Source organism: Mauremys mutica, chromosome 21, assembly GCF_020497125.1.
Source record: "Mauremys mutica isolate MM-2020 ecotype Southern chromosome 21, ASM2049712v1, whole genome shotgun sequence".
Classification (NCBI taxonomy): Eukaryota; Metazoa; Chordata; order Testudines; family Geoemydidae; genus Mauremys; species Mauremys mutica.
In genome coordinates, this window is record NC_059092.1 from 22,125,964 (window position 1) to 22,135,308 (window position 9,345).

Consider the following 9,345-nt stretch of genomic DNA (forward strand, 5'->3'; position numbering starts at 1 on the left):
TAGTCTGTAAACAGTGAATGGGATTCTTCCGTCCTAAGTGCAGGACTCTGTACTTGTCCTTGTGGAACCTCATCAGGTTTCTTTTGGCCCAATCCTCTAATTTGTCTAGGTCCCTCTGTATCCTATCCCTACCCTCCAGCGTATCTACCACTCCTCCCAGTTTAGTGTCATCTGCAAACTTGCTGAGAGTGCAGTCCACGCCATCCTCCAGATCAATTATGAAGATATAGAACAAAACCGGCCCCAGGACCGACCCCTGGGGCACTCCACTTGAAATCGGCTGCCAACTAGACATGGAGCTGTTGATCACTACCCGTTGAGCCCGATGATCTAGCCAGCTTTCTATCCACCTTATAGTCCAATCATCCAGCCCATACTCTTTAACTTGCTGGAAAGAAAACTGTGGGAGACCGTATCAAAAGCTTTGCTAAAGTCAAGGAATAACACGTCCACTGCTTTCCCCTCATCCACAGACCCAGTTATCTCCTCATAGAAGGCAATTAGGTTAGTCAGGCATGACTTGCCCTTGGTGAATCCATGCTGACTGTTCCTGACCTCTTTCCTCTCCTCTAAGTGCTTCAGAATTGATTCCTTGAGGACCTGCTCCATGATTTTTCCAGGGACTGAGGTGAGGCTGACTGGCCTGTAGTTCCCAGGATCCTCCTTCTTCCCTTTTTTAAAGATGGGAACTACAGTAGCCTTTTTCCAGTCATCCGGGACCTCCCCTATTCGCCATGAGTTTTCAAAGATAATGGCCAATGGCTCTCCAACCACATCAGCCAACTCCTTTAGCACCTTCGGATGCAGCGCATCCGGCCCCATGGACTTGTGCTCATCCAGTTTTTCTAAAGAGTCCTGAACCACTTCTTTTTCCACAGAGGGCTGGTCACCTTCTCCCCATACTGTGCTGCCCAGTGCAGCAGTCTGGGAGCTGACCTTATTTGTGAAGACAGATGCAAAAAAAGCATTGAGTACATTAGCTTTTTCCACATCCTCTGTCACTAAGTTGCCTCCCTCATTCAGTAAGGGGCCCACACTTTCCTTGACTTTCTTCTTGTTGCTAACATACCTGAAGAAACCCTTCTTGTTACTCTTAACATCTCTTGCTAGCTGCAACTCCAAGTGTGATTTGGCCTTCCTGATTTCACTCCTGCATGCCTGAGCAATATTTTTATACTCCTCCCTGGTCATTTGTCCAAGCTTCCACTTCTTGTAAGCTTCTTTTTTGTGTTTAAGATCAGCAAGGATTTCACTGTTAAGCCAAGCTGGTCGCCTGCCATATTTACTATTCTTCCTACACATCGGGATGTTTTTTTCCTGCCATCTCAATAAGGATTCTTTAAAATACAGCCAGCTCTCCTGGACTCCTTTTCCCCTCATGTTATCTTCCCTGGGGATCCTGCCCATCAGCTCCCTGAGGGAGTCAAAGTCTGCTTTTCTGAAGTCCAGGGTCTGTATTCTGCTGCTCTCCTTTCTTCCTTGTGTCAGGATCCTGAACTCGACCATCTCATGGTCACTGCCTCCCAGGTTCCCATCCACTTTCGCTTCCCCTACTAATTCTTCCCTGTTAGTGAGCAGCAGGTCCAGAAGAGCTCTGCTCCTAGTTGGTTCCTCCAGCACTTGCACCAGGAAATTGTCCCCTATACTTTCCAAAAACTTCCTGGATTGACTGTGCATCGCTGTATTGCTCTCCCATCAGATATCAGGGTGATTAAAGTCTCCCATAAGAACCAGGGCCTGCGATCTAGTAACTTCTGCTAGTTGCCAGAAGAAAGCCTCGTCCATCTCATCCCCCTGGTCTGGTGATCTATAGCAGACTCCCACCACGACATCACCCTTCTTGCTCACACTTCTAAACTTAATCCAGAGACTCTCAGGTTTTTCTGCAGTTTCATACCGGAGCTCTGAGCAGTCATACTGCTCTCTTACATACAATGCAACTCCCCCACCTTTTCTGCCCTGCCTGTCCTTCCTGAACAGTTTATATCCATCCATGACAGTACTCCAGTCATGTGAGTTATCCCACCAACTTTCTGTTATTCCAATCACATCATAGTTCCTTGACTGTGCCAGGACTTCCAGTTCTCCCTGCTTGTTTCCCAGGCTTCTTGCATTTGTGTATAGGCATTTAAGCTAACTCGCTGATTGTCCCACTTTCTCGGTCTGAGACAGGAGTCCTCCCCTCGTGCACTCTCCTGCTCGTGCTTCCTCCCGGTATCCCATTTCCCCACTTACCTCAGGGCTTTGGTCTCCTTCCCCCGGTGAACCTAGTTTAAAGCCCTCCTCACTAGGTTAGCCAGCCTGCTTGCGAAATGACATGTGGGTCTGAGGCCAAGACTCATGTTAGTTTCTACATCATCAGAAGTGGTTTATCCCATCCATAACTAAGTATAATGACTGCCTGAGGTCTTCTTGGCGGTCTCAGAGCCCTGCTCAGTCACAAGCTCCTCCCCCCTCCCAATGACCTACCAGTCACAGAGCCACTGCTGTATTCATTTAGATGGAATACAGGGGTCCAAAGATGTTAACATAATCCAGTGACTGTCTAACTTTAGACAGTGTTAAACAAGGCTTGGGGTTTGGTAGAAAGAGACCTCAGGCTGCTTGGTACCATAGCAAACATAATTAAACAGCCTTTAGCCTTTTAGTAAAGATAAAGGGGCGAAGGAAAAACAGTTAAAGCATCTGAAATATAAAGTATTAAATAAGGCTTTCATTTTAACAACATTCGTTGTTCCCTTGCCCTTTATCTGGAGAGTTTTAGAAGGAAAACCACCTTGTCTGACAGTCTCTGAGATGGTAGCAAAGGAAAGCTGGGGATAACTGTCTTTGGGGAGAAGAGAAGTTGTTAGCTGAGATGTGCTGGGCTGTTTTGCTGTTAAAGTCTGATCCCATTTCATCTCAGGTGGTGGTTGGGATTCAGCTGGTAGAGGTGGAGGTATCATCTGGGTGCCTCTCTCTGGCCCTGTCTGGTCAGGACATCCCTCTGGATTAGGACAAAGAAGGACCAGTGTCCAGGGAGATGGTGGGGTGCCAGCCATGATGGTGAAGCTTACTTCAGCAGACTGTATGTTCTTCCGTATTTCCCTCTCCCCCTCAAATCTCTTTCTTTTAGGACCCAAAAAGGGAGTGGTGGGTGGAATAGCCCATCCCCTCATTATTTTGTCCACCAATTAGGCTTAATATCCGACACACCAATTTTGGTTCATTAATTCCCAGATCACATTTTCTTGTTTACCAGGCATGGTCTTAACACTGTCCTTGAGTTATATGAGTCGGCCTTTTCGTTTGGACTAATTCAGTCCGTCTCCCTTTTGCACCTTCTCCCATCAACATTTGTTGTTGTCGGTTATCATGACATCTTAGGAACTTGCACATACTTTTTACAGTTGAGCTCACAATTAGAGTAAATTTGTAGGCCCAGTTATCACAGCTCCGCTAACAGGGCTCTCAGCTCCTCCCATCCCAGTCCCATTTCAAATCTTTGGGCTCACTTCTCTGCTGCTGCCTTCTACCTGAATCACCTTTTCCTGGAGCCTGTGTAGCTTGCCACGTGGCCTCACAAGCAAGGGAAAGAGGGACACCACGGCCCAGGCAGAGCTGAAGCAGACAGGGTCTCAAGCCTTTATTTCTGTCTTTAAACTGGCTGCAGACAGAGCGACATTGACAACTGATCATCAGTTCAAAGCGACTCCCCAAATGCTAATTCTCGACCTGTATAGTGTTTGCAAACCACATGTTGCAAGTATTCAAAACTGAGCAGTCTTATTGGACACATAGGTATCATGTACTAGGATTCCACTCCCTGACTGGATAAGTGAAACTCCAGGGCCGCCCAGAGGATTCAGGGAGCCTGGGGTCTTCGGCGGTGGGGGCCCCCACTTCAGCGGCAATTCAGTGGGGGGGGCCCTTCCGCTCCGGGACCCGCCGCCGAAGTGCCCCGAAGACCCGTGGCGGGAGCCCCCCGCCGTCGAATTGCCGCCAAAGACCCGGCACTTCGGCGGTGGGTCCCGAAGCGGAAGGACCCCCCGCCGCGGATCTTCGGGGCACTTCGGCGGCGGGTCCTGGAGCGGAAGGACCCCCCCACCGCCGAATTGCCGCCGAAGACCTGGAGCGGAAGAAGCTCCAGGAGCCCAGGCCCCACGAGAGTTTTCCGGGGCCCCCAGAGAGAGCGAAGGACCCCACTCCAGTGGCCCTGAAAAACTCTCATGGGGGCCCCTGTGGGGCCCGGGGCAAATTGCCCCACTTGCCCCCACCCACTCCCCCGGGCAGCCCTGTGTAACTCTGTGGCAATGCTCACAATTCTGATTCTGAATTCAGACCTTCCACAAATTAGCACTAGACAATATCAGTGAAGGACATCTTAGATTAAGAACAGGCTAACAGATAGATCCCAAAAGGCAGTTGTTCATGGGAAATAGTTATCAAATGGGGGCGATTTCTAGTGGGGTTCTGCAGGGATCAATTCTAGGTCTGATGCTATTCAGTATTTTCATCGATGATCTTGAAGTAAATATAAAATGTGTGAATGACCATCTTTTTATCAGCAAAGTTCAATGGAGGGGTAAATAATGATAACAGGGCAGCCACACAAAGTGCTCTGTAAAAGCAGCAAAGAATCCTGTGGCACCTTATAGACTAACAGTGCTCTGGATCACTTGGTAGGCTGGGCCCATTCATACAAAATATGTTTTATTACAACCAAATGCCGAGTTATACATCTAGGGCCAAGGGATGCAGGCCAGACCAACAGAATGGGGGACTGTATCCTGGAAAGCAGGGACTTGGAAAGGATTTAGGGGGCAGAGTGGACAAACAACCGAACATAAGCTCCCGGTGCAACATTGTGCCAAAACAGGCTAATGGGATCTTGGTAGGGAGTAAGAGTAGGGAAGTGATTTTACCTCTATGTATGGCATTGATGAGACTGATGGTGGAATACTGTGCCCAGTTCTGGAGTCCACAATTTAAAAAGGATATTGGTAAAATTGGAGAGGGCGCAGAGAAGGGCTGTACAAATGATTCCAGGGATGGAGAAAATTCCTTACAGTGAGAGACTTATGGAGCTCAATCTGTTTAGCTTCTCGGAAAGGTCAAGGGGTGATTTGATTATAGGATATATGTATCTTCTTGGGGAGAAATACCAGGGATTGGTACTAAAGGGCACTTTGATCTAGCAAGCACAAGCAGAACAAGAATCAATGGCTGGAAGTTAAAGCCAGACAAATTCAAATTAGAACGAAGGCACAAATGTTTAACAATGATTGACCACTGGAACCAATGACCCAGGGAAGTGGTGGATTTTCCATCTCTTGGTGTCTTCAGATCATGACTGGATGCCTTTCTATAAGATCTGCTTTAGTAAAACACGAGTTATTGGGCTCAATACAGGATTAACGGTCATCTCTGGCCTACTGGACAGGAAGTCGGACTGGATGACCAAATGGTCCCTTTTGGCTTAACAAAATCTGTAGCCCACAAAAGCTTATGCTCAAATAAATGTGTTAGTCTCTAAGGTGCCACAAGTACTCCTGTTCTTTTTGCAGATACAGACTAACAGGGCTGCTGCTCTGAAACAAAATCTATGAATGAATCTATGAAAATATTCTGCAATATTTGCTTTAAATTCCCTGTCCTTGCCAGAAAGACACATCCTCTAGACTAACCCTGGAGAGCTAATACAAAGGGAGCATGAACCTGGGCAAAGAGAATTTTCAAACCAATTCAAATGGCTGTCCCCAAGGAATGTTTAGCACTGTCTGCCCAGAAATCTACTCTGGTAAAAATCATGTGATCCTTGAGAATCTGCTAAACCTTCTGGCAATGGCAGATACTCTCTTGCTACTGCCTTAGAGTCTCTAGTTTGCATTAAGTTAATTTACTGTCTGTCATGAGAAGGTTGCCTTTTGTTAATGCAAATGGACCTCTTATGTGAAAGGACCTTAGCATCTTACAAATGTGGGGCTGGAAAGGACCTCCAGGGGTCAAGTCCACACCTCTGCACTGAGGCAGAACCAAGTAAACCTAGACCAGGGGTAGGCAACCTATGTCATGGGTGCCGAAGGCGGCACACAAGCTGATTTTCAGTGGCACTCACACTGCCCGGGTCCTGGCCACCGGTCCAGGGGTCTCTGCATTTTAATTTAATTTTAAATGAAGCTTCTTAAACATTTTAAAATCCTTATTTACTTTACATACAACAATAGTTTAGTTATATATTATGGACTTATAGAAAGAGACCTTCTAAAAACATTACAATGTATTACTGGCACGTGAAACCTTAAATAAGAGAGAATAAATGAAGACTCGGCGCAGCGCTTCTGAAAGGTTGCCGACCCTTGACCTAGACCATCCCTGACATGTGTTTGTCCAACCTGTTCTTGAAAAGCTCCAATGATGGGGATTCCACAGCCTCCCTTGGAAGCCTGTTCCACAGCTTACCCGTCCTTATAGTAAAAGTTTTCCCTAATATCTGACCTAAGTCCCCCTTGTTGCAGATTAAGCCCATTGCTTCTTGTCCTGCCTTCAGTGGACATGGAGAACAACAGATCACTGTCCTCTCTATAAACAGCCCTTACCATATTTGAAGGCTGTTATCAGTTGCTTCCCCCCTTCCCCTGTCTTCTTTTCTCCAGACTAAACATACCAAGTGTTTTTGATCAAATAAAGGTGCACTGGAAAGTAATCCCTTTGAGGGTTTTGTCACTAATGAAGTGCAGTGCTATGAGAGATAAGCCAGCCCGAGATAGCACTGAGTAAAGGATTTGTGGTGATGGAGTTTTATCAGCCATATTTCACTAGCTCAAGCCTGTTGCCTTTGCTGGGTAGTTTACTGGCAAAGTTCAACTGAGCTTAGTGCTTGCCTTGCTCAAAAGCCATTCTAGAGCAATGAGTCACTGGATATGGACTGAGTGGGGATTTCAAATAATTGTGACCTAAAGTGTCTTGACTGCTGTGGAACAAGCGGAGCGGTTTGATCAGGAAACCTTTAGCACAGAGGAGACTGAAGTTGGATGCAGCTAGGCTCCTCGGGAGGACTTGCTGAGCGATCCTGGAGGCAGTGGGGAGGTGGGGTAGTGTAAACAGACCTACTTGCCAGCGTTCCTGCACTCTAGCCACGGCACGTTGACTGTGTCTGCACCAGGCTTTGGGGCCATCTCCCTTCATTGCAGCTTCACAGGGAGTAAATGCAGCAAAGACACCAGCATTTGTAAAACGAACAGGAGTCCTTGTGGCACCTTAGAGACTAACAAAGTTATTTGAGCATAAGCTTTCGTGGGCTACAGCCCACTTCATTGGATGCATGGAGTGGAAAATACAGTAGGAAGACAGTGGTGAGCTGCAGCCGGTTCGCACCGGTTCGCACGAACCGGTTGTTAAATTTAGAAACCCTTTTAGAACTGGTTGTAAAGGGCTTTTAAATTTAACAAAGGTTCCAGCAGTGCCGCACCCCGCCGCGCCCCCAGTCCCAGCTCACCTGGCTCCAGCTTTGTCTCCTCCTCTGAAGGCTCTCCCTCCAGGCTTCCCGCCAATCAGCTGTTAGCGCGGGAAGCCTGGGAGGGCTGAGAAGGAAGCAGCAGCAGCTTCCTGCAGGTAAGCTGGGTGGGGTGGGGGGAGGCGCCGCACGTCCCCGGCCAGGCGGCGCAGCTCCGGGCCGGCCCCCGGCTCGGACCCCGGGCGGGCGGGCAGCGCGGCTCCAGGCGGGCGGCGGGGCTCGGACCCCGGACAGGTGGGCAGCGCGGCTCCGGGGCTCAGACCCTGGGCGGGCGGGCAGCGTGGCTCCGGGAGGGCGGCGCGGCTCGGTCCCCGGGCGGGCTGGCAGCGCAGCTCCGGGCGAGCGGCGCGGCTCGGACCCCGGACGGGCGGCGCGGCTCGGACCCCGGACGGGCGGGCGGCGCGGCTCGGACCCCGGGCGGGCTGGCAGCGTGGCTCCGGGCGGGCGGCGCGGCTCGGTCCCCGGCCGGGCAGCGTGGCTCGGTCCCCGGCTGGACGCCGACCCGGACTCTGGCCGGGCGGGCGGCTCGGCTCCGGGCCGGACGCCGACCCGGACTCTGGCCGGGCGGGCGGCTCGGCTCCGGGCCGGACGCCGACCCGGACTCTGGCCGGGCGGGCGGCTCGGCTCCGGGCCGGACGCCGACCCGGACTCTGGCCGGGCGGCGCAGCTCCAGGCCGGACGCCGACCCAGACCCTGGCCGGGCGGGCGGCGCAGCTCCAGGCCGGACGCCGACCCGGACCCCGACCCGTATCCCGGCCGGGCGGGCAGCGCGGTGCGGACCCCGGCTCTGACTCTGGCTGGGCGGGTGGCGCAGCTCCGGGCCGGACGCCGACCCGGCCCCTGGTCCCGACTCTGGCCGGGCGGGCAGCGCGGCTCCACGCCGGCCCCCGGCTCTGACTCTGGCTGGCGGGCGGCATGTCTCCGCGCCGGACCCCGACTCCGGCCCGGCGGTGAGGCTCCGGGCCGGACCCAGATGCCGACCTGGACCCCGAATGCAGCCCAGTGCCTGTGGCTCCCAGCCCCGACTCTGGGTGGCACGGCTCCCATCTCCAAGCAGCAGGGTAAGGGGGACAGGGAGCAGGGAGAGGGTGTTGGATAGAGGGCGGGGGTGGATTAGGGTCGGGACTGGGGTGATCAGAGGGCAGGGAACAGGGGAATTGAATGGGGGCAAGGGTCCTGGGGGGGCAGGGTGGGAGGCAGTCAGGGTCAGGGGTTCCAGGGGCAGTCAGGAAAGAGAGAAGGGGTGGTAGGATGGGGCGGGGGTCCCGGGGGGCTATCAGGAATAAGAGGAGTGGCAGGGGGCAGTTAAGGGACAGGGAAGGGGGTGGATAGGGCAGGGGTCCTGGGGGGCGGGGCAGGAGTCCCCGGGGGTGGGGGGGTCACCCTCGTGGGGTGAGGAGGAGGGAACCGGTTGTTAATATTTTGGCAGCTCATCACTGGGAAGATATATATATATATACACAGAGATCATGAAACAATGGGTGTTACCATACACACTATAATGAGAGTGATCTGTTAAGGTGAGGTATTACCAGCAGGAGAGAAAAAACAAAACAAAACAAAACAAAACAAAACACTTTTTGTACTGGTAATCAAAATGGCCCATTTCCAGCAGTTGACAAGAAGGTGTGAGGAGCAGTAGGGGGAAAAATAAACATGGGGAAATAGATTTACTTTGTGTAATGACCCATCCACTCCCAATCTTTATTCAAGCCTAATTTAATGGTGTCCAGTTTGCAAATTAATTCCAGTTCAGCAGTCTCTCGGTGGAGTGACAGCATTTGTGTCACTGCACTGCTTAGACCTGCTCTGAGCAGGGTTAGGCACCCGGTGGTACAACACCGCGCCTC